This window comes from Phyllostomus discolor, chromosome 6 (assembly GCF_004126475.2).
Source record: "Phyllostomus discolor isolate MPI-MPIP mPhyDis1 chromosome 6, mPhyDis1.pri.v3, whole genome shotgun sequence".
Taxonomy (NCBI): Eukaryota; Metazoa; Chordata; class Mammalia; order Chiroptera; family Phyllostomidae; genus Phyllostomus; species Phyllostomus discolor.
In genome coordinates, this window is record NC_040908.2 from 10,131,325 (window position 1) to 10,138,340 (window position 7,016).

Genomic DNA, 7,016 nt, shown 5'->3' on the forward strand with positions numbered 1-7,016 from the left:
TGGTTTCAGATAGGAAGCTGAAAGGAAGATAGTGAGTGGGAAAGAAAATTGCCTGGCTAAGTAAGTGTCTAGATGCTGCCACTAGTCAGTGATTTATTTGCCTTAGATCAGCATTCCAGGGTGGGGGGGCGGTATTTATTTATTTATGTTTCTTCTTCTGTATTTACTCACATACATTTATCTCCAAGCATGACCTTGAACTACATCTTACAACTTATGAGAAATCATATTTTTATTATTAGTTCAAAATATCTTAAAATTTCCATGATAATTTGCTCCGACAGTTGGATATTTTAAATATGTATGCATATTTTAATTTTAATTTTACCCCTTTTTATTGTTATTCTGACGCCCTGTGATTTCACTCATGCTAAGCAGTCCCTCCCCTCTCCTGCAGAACTGTAACTGCACCTCTTTCCGTGACCTTGCACGTGAGACTAATTCAGCCCCCTTCGTGGGTTTCCTATCCCTGTGTTTCGGTTTCCTCACTGTGCAGAAGGCAGATTCAGAACTTCCCACCTCACTGTTCTTAGAGAGCTCACTAATAAACCTTTGGAACTGCAGCCTGCATTCCACGCAATTTAAAGATCTTCTTAGGAGAATGCTGAAATTAAGGAAAATGTATTCTCGTAATCAACAAAATGCTGGCTGGAAAATTAAGGTGACGTGTTATGCAAACAACAGTGGTGATGAGTTAGTGTCACATGCACCTGAAATGAAACAAACACGTCATCAAGGAAAAGAGGCAGAAGTACAGCCTCTCATCGACATCCTTTTTCTTTTCTTTCCCATCCTTCGAAGTCCCTTTGTCAATGGCCCTTAGCTCCTACTCCGTAAATGATGGGTGACAAACTGGGTTGAGAGAGGGACGGTCAGTGCAGCAAAGCCCAGCTGTCCCGACAGGCCGGCACTGCTGACCTGGAGCAGCGATCGCTCTCTCCTCCTGATGCAGGCGATTTAGTCTCTGGAACCTCAGAGCAGACAATGCAGAGCAGGGGTCAGCACTCAGTGTCGGTCCCCTTCAGCTCCCGGTCACGATGCAATGCCGAGTGAGACTGAAGCCGGAAGCGGTGCCAATCATTTTTCTTTTACATTTGCGGTGGACAATGAGGAATGCAATGGTAAGCAGGTGGAAAAAGGCAGGGGTGTTCCCATTAACCCCAGGTCTAGGGAGCCACTATCTGTAAGCAGACTCGCCTTCAGGTGTCCCATAGGGTCTGCGGAGTTTACAGAACAACTTACGATGACTCTGAACCAGGTATTATTTCAGTAAATACACAGAGTGCAGGCTGACAGAACCTAGCTTAGTGTTTAGCGGATCCTCAACTTAACTTCCTTCTGAGCCTCAATAATTTCACGTAATGTTGAAAACCACCCTCCAAAGATCTGCCTGTTCACTTCCGCAGGGCAGCTGGAAACTTCCATCGGCACGTTAACCAGTGTAGATCCACACGGACCTGCAAACCACCATCACTCTGTTTGACCCACTCTAGGGTGCTTTTTCTGAAATCCAATGGCCTGAATGAGAACTCAGGGATAATATCACATACCTCTGGAATCTCTCCACTGATTGTGGGCTGTCGCCTGCGAGTGGCGGTGGCAGGATCTGGCCAGTTAGGCCCATTGAGTTTTCTCGGCCCTGCCTGGATCTTCATGGGCAAGGTCATGCTGTTCGAGCTCCTGGGGAGGCTGGCTGGTGTCGCCGTTCTCACCCCCTATTGAGAGGGTAACATACCCTCTCAAATAGGGTCCCTGTCCGAGTGTGCTTTGATGTTTTATGTAGTAAGTGGCAAAAATTTTAGATTTAAACATCAAAAGAAAAGATCCATACTTCCCCTTTTTATTCTGTAAAATTTAACACGTTAGTTTTATTTTTAATCCCCAAAGAACTTGGTGAACAAAGTGTGGTGGGATTATGACAGGGTTCCCCTTTTTCAGTAGTTTCACATAACGGGGCAGGTTTTCCTCAGTGGAAGTGGATTATATGTATGGATCCCATAAATGTCTGGAAGAAGCTGCCAGGTGCGGCGGGCGCTGGGGGGACTCCGAGGGGCTTTGTGACGTGGGATCGCAGGTCCCTCCCTCACCTCCACCTGGAAGTGAAACCCGGTTTCCGGGCTGCGGGCCACAGTGAGGTTTACGACTCCGTGAAGGATCTGAACTCATCATCACTAACATGCATCTCTAGGGTTGCGTCTGGGGGATGATTTTGGTATTAGTTCTATTGTATTAAAAATCCCAGATTTGGAGCCGAAATGCTCCAAGAAATCTGTACTTGAGGAGCTGGAGGAAGGCAGGTGGCCCGCCTGGAGGAGAGGGGAGGGGGAGAGGATTAACCCTCCCCTGGCTTCTGCATCTTCGGTGTTTTCCTCTGTGTGACTCACTAATGTGCTCTTTGTTCTTTGTGCAGCAGTCAGAGGCATCCCTGCCACGCGGCACCTAGGTTTACAACTCTGGGCAAAGGTTTCAACAAATGCGATTTCTTCACTCCAAAGTCCCCTGTGTGTTCCTGAAATAAAGAACAGTGCATTTCTCTCTGCTGGTCTCTAGGCCCAGGAGCCTTGGCAACACAGGTAGGCGGAGCCCCAGGAAGGTCATCCCACTCATCTGGAGATAATGACCGGCTCCTACAGGCCAGAGCTTGGGCGCGGGGGTGGGGGGGGGGGCTCTGGGGACTTTATTTCTCTCTTTTTTCAAACTGATAGAGTGTCTGCACTGACACAGGCAGCTCTGGAAAAAGAAACTGTGTCTGTCGTTTTACTGAAGTGGTATCAATGGACAGATCATAACCCGAAGGTCTGGTGAAGACATATTTCTTACCCAGAGAATCCATTGTCATGTTGCAACTGAAACGCTCTACTGGGAAAAAGAGAATGAGGATTTTTTTTAAAAAAGGCAAGATCTAGGAATAGGTGTGATATCTAAAGCCTGCAAGGAACATAATACAAGTCCTGATTCCATATCTGGGTCTAAGCACCTGGTCTGGGACCCAAACCAGAATCTGCGGTAGCTGTGCTGCCCCGCCCCCCCACGCCCGCCCCTCCCCTGACGACAGGGAGCAGGGGTGCCGCTTGAATCCTCTCAGGGCCCAAAGCCAGCTCTGAGCAGGGTGTGTCCTCAGCATCTCACGTGAGCATGATTGACACAACAGCCAAGGCCCCTTGGGGCCCCACTGACAATGCCCTGGATGGGAGGCAGTGCTGTGGCGCGGAACCCGCTCCAGGGAGCCATGGTGGGTAGGGCATCCGTGTGCAGTCCAGCCCCAGACCCAGCGGGACTCGGTGTTACAGTACGGTCTGACCCACCTTGAGGATTTGCGGCAGAGTTCAACTGTGGGGCCAACCTTTGCATTACCTAATCTGGAAAGGAGCCAGCTGGCCTGTGGAACACCCGAAAACGAAACACTATCCACCAGAGAAGGGAACGTAGGCCTGTCTTAGAGTCCCTGGTTAAGAGTCGCTTGAAAACTGAAAGCCACACGCGTGCTCACAGCGCCTGGGTTCTTGAGAAGTTCACTGTCTAATGGGGAAAACAGATAGGAGATAAGACTCTTAAAGAAACAATTGACCTGTTACATGGAGCGTGTGTCCAGGGTGCTGTCAGAACACAGAGGAGGCACACCTCACGCAGCCAGACGGTGAGCGCCAGGGAGGGCTGCCCCTGTGTCTAGTTATAAGAAATGCCAAGTTCAGTTGATGGATCTCATCTTGGAGGTGACACTTGCCCTCCAAATAAATTAGATTCTTCCCGGAACTGTTCCAAAGGGCTCGGTTCTTCTCACAAAGGCTTTATATACTTACTCATCTGTCTCCTCGGGGAGGGGGAGGGGGTCGGAAATGGGTCAGGTATAGACCCGTGACATTTTCACCCCAGGGTCCCCTGCCGAGTCTCCTGAAGGAGTTACTGAATTAGCATTCCTCCCTACACATTTTTCCTTTAAAAAGCCAGTTCTTTCCCGTCTTCCACACTGAGCCTTTACTTGTCTTTATGTAATTCTTTTTTTAAAGATTTTTATTTATTTATTTTTAGAGAGGGAAGGGAGGAAGATAGAGAGAGATAGAGAAACATTAATGTGCGGTTGCTGGGGGTCATGGCCTGCAACTCAGGCACGTACCCTGACTGGGAATCGAACCTGCAACACTTTGATTCGAAGCCCGCACTCAATCCACTGGGCTACGCCAGCCAGGCTCTTTATGTAATTCTTAACAGATCTCTGCCTGACCACCTAGACAAGCTGTATAACTTCATGCAGCATTATTTGTCCTGGAAGGTAAAAGCATAATTGCTTTAGATAATTTTGTGGCGGGGGAGGGGGGCTTACGTTATACAAAGTTTTACCTCCCTTGTTACTCGCCATTTCCCCTTCCCCATCTTCTGCGCACTTCAGGGATTCCCCCGGACAGTACCTGCTTAAGCCGCATAACCTGGTGATTACTTTCAGTATCAAGTCTCGCTTCATAGCTAAAACCCTACAAATACATTCACTTCCTCTAAAGTTATCTGAGTTGGATGAGCTAAAAAAAAAAAAAAATAGAAGACTGGGCAGTAGCTGGGGGCTACGTAGAGAGCTCCAGGCCCTAAAAGTGGCTTAGCACTTTCATCCACGGTCTGACCAGCCTGACTCATCACGAAATTCTACTGGATGTTGGAATCTTGTTATCCTTTTATCTTTTCTCATCGACCGTGTCCACAGGTCCATTATTCCTCCGGAGAGGTCCCAGGGGCTCAGGGATGCCAAGGACGGGCCCTTGCCTTCGCCGGCTGTGTGTTCTCGCTCGCCGTCCTGCAGCGGGTTTCCGGCGGTGGGGTGGGGTGGGGTGTTGTGGAGGCCGGGCCGAGGATTTTCAGCCTGCCTTTGGGCGCAATGCAGAGTGCTTCCAATTATCTGGAAAATGTGGACGGAGTTAGCCAATGGAGAGATTCTTTTGAAATATAATAACATTATCCAAAGCCACTTCCAGTTCAGAAATAAATATTAGGCACCAATTGATATGATAATGCAGATTTTCTTGTTAGATTTATTAACATGGTAAGGTGGGGCAAAACAGGTTTATCCTTGTAGTATTATTTGTTAATTGTGGTATTATTTTCCATACAGAAGACTGTAGACCTACTTCGCCACACCCTGAAGAGTGAACACATTCCTGAGTAATCTCACCAGGGACAGAGCTGCTAGATTTCAAGACCAGAGTCCATACCTAGTTCTATCAGAAAGCCTCCTTGGAGGTACGACCAAACCAAAGATTATGTCAGTGATTCTCGTTGCGATTCTTTACCGATAAGACTTCACCACCGGCGATCCACTAGGTGATTACAACGTATTACTAAGTAGCTGCTGTTAAACTCAATGCCAGGATTGAATTATTGCTAAGGGTGAGTTAGTGCCCTGTAGTCCTGGCCTTGTAAATGATGTCAGAGAAATATCTGTGCTTAGAGAGGAGAGTTCAGTGTGATAAAACTCCAGACAGTGATTAATTGGATCATGTCCTTCCCTATCTTAATACTGATCGCTCTGAATCACTACTGCTTGTTTCTGTGCTTGCAACACAATATGCACACGGTGAATAACTGTTAACTGACTGACCAGTCTCCAGGAAACAGAATTCCACGAGTAGAGGGGTCGTGTCTACTTATCTCCAGCACGCAATATGGTGGGTCCAGCGTGAGGTAGGCACGAATGAGGGCAAAGCTATCGATGTCAAATGTGTGTCCTCTGAGAATACATAAGGCCTCTTCCTGTAGTTCCTCATGTTTGTGTCTCCTTCCAATGGCTACGTTTTACTATTTTTAGGTTGCTTAAGAGCAGGGGCTGTGTTGTTTTTGCAATTTATGAGAGTGATGAAAAGCGGAAAGAAAAATGTCTTAACGCTAGAATTCATTCACTTGTACACTTTTCCAAATTCAGCAGAACTACAGTGACCTCAAAGTGGACCATTTCAAAACACTTAGGATGAATTCCACTTCCAGGTAGTGAGTGAGCTGGGAGCAAAGAGTCGCCGATGATAGGACATGCCGCACTGCGCGCTTACAGGGCTGGTGCACCTGTGTGCTCAGCTACTTCCAGTGAACACCGGTGCACAGAGACAGCTGCCAAACATTTTCTAGGTCATTTGTTCTGCGCAGAAACAGAAAGTGTGTAATACTGAACAAGGTATAATCATTTGCAAACTGGATTTATGCAGAATGAAAGAAGTAAAAAAAAGGGGGGGAGGCTGGAAATTAATGCATGTCTTAAGTGCTTAATGACCCCATTAATTGAGAAATAGGTATTTGGGGAAAATAAACAGAAGAGGTAGCACCTTGGAGCCATTAATCTGCTCTGGGAGGACTGCTAATGTTTGCCAGCTGATTTTCTCCTGAATTAGGAGCTGAAAGTCGGTCTGCTTTCACAGTTCTTAAATCTGGTGTAGCATAAAAACCATGTGGAAAGCTTCTGAACAACACAGATGCCTGGATTCTCTTCATACTTCCTAACTCAGGATCTCTGAAGTAGGACTCAGGCATTTCGATTTTTTTTTTTAAAGCTGGACAGGTGATTCTTTATTTAATTTTTTTTAATCCTCACCCAAAAGCATTGATATACAAGGGAGAGATTGCCTCCCATAGGCGCCCAGAGCAGGGACCATATGCACCTGGACTGGGGATCGAATCTGCAACCTAGGTATGTGCTCAGACCAGGAATCGAACCCACAACCTTTTGGTGTATGAGACGATGTCCCAACCAGCTGAGCCAGGGCTGGACAGGTGATTTTTTTTTTTTGATAAAAAGCTAGCCAGATTTGGACATCATTGCTTCAGAACAGGTTCTCAACCTTGGCACTACTGACATTTTTGGATGGCTAAAGTCACGGAGACCGACCTGTGCACACAGCTGTGGACCACATACATCATGGTGGTCCCATAAGATTATAATGGAGCTGAATCCCCTGTAAGAAATGGAAGGAGTTTTGGCTCAGGAGGAATTCGTTTTTCTCCGACGGGAGCAGTCTCTGCAGGGCTTCGCCACAGATGCCCCC

At 47.1% G+C, this 7,016-nt stretch overlaps 1 long non-coding RNA gene across 1 annotated transcript; it reads left to right on the plus strand.

Moving 5' to 3' along the window:
• The first annotated feature begins 3,251 nt into the window (after window positions 1-3,251).
• Window positions 3,252-6,548, plus strand: LOC118501030. Its single transcript, XR_004903596.1, has 2 exons — window positions 3,252-3,637; window positions 5,134-6,548. It is a non-coding gene; the product is annotated as an uncharacterized LOC118501030 (long non-coding RNA).
• The last annotated feature ends 468 nt before the right edge of the window (window positions 6,549-7,016 follow it).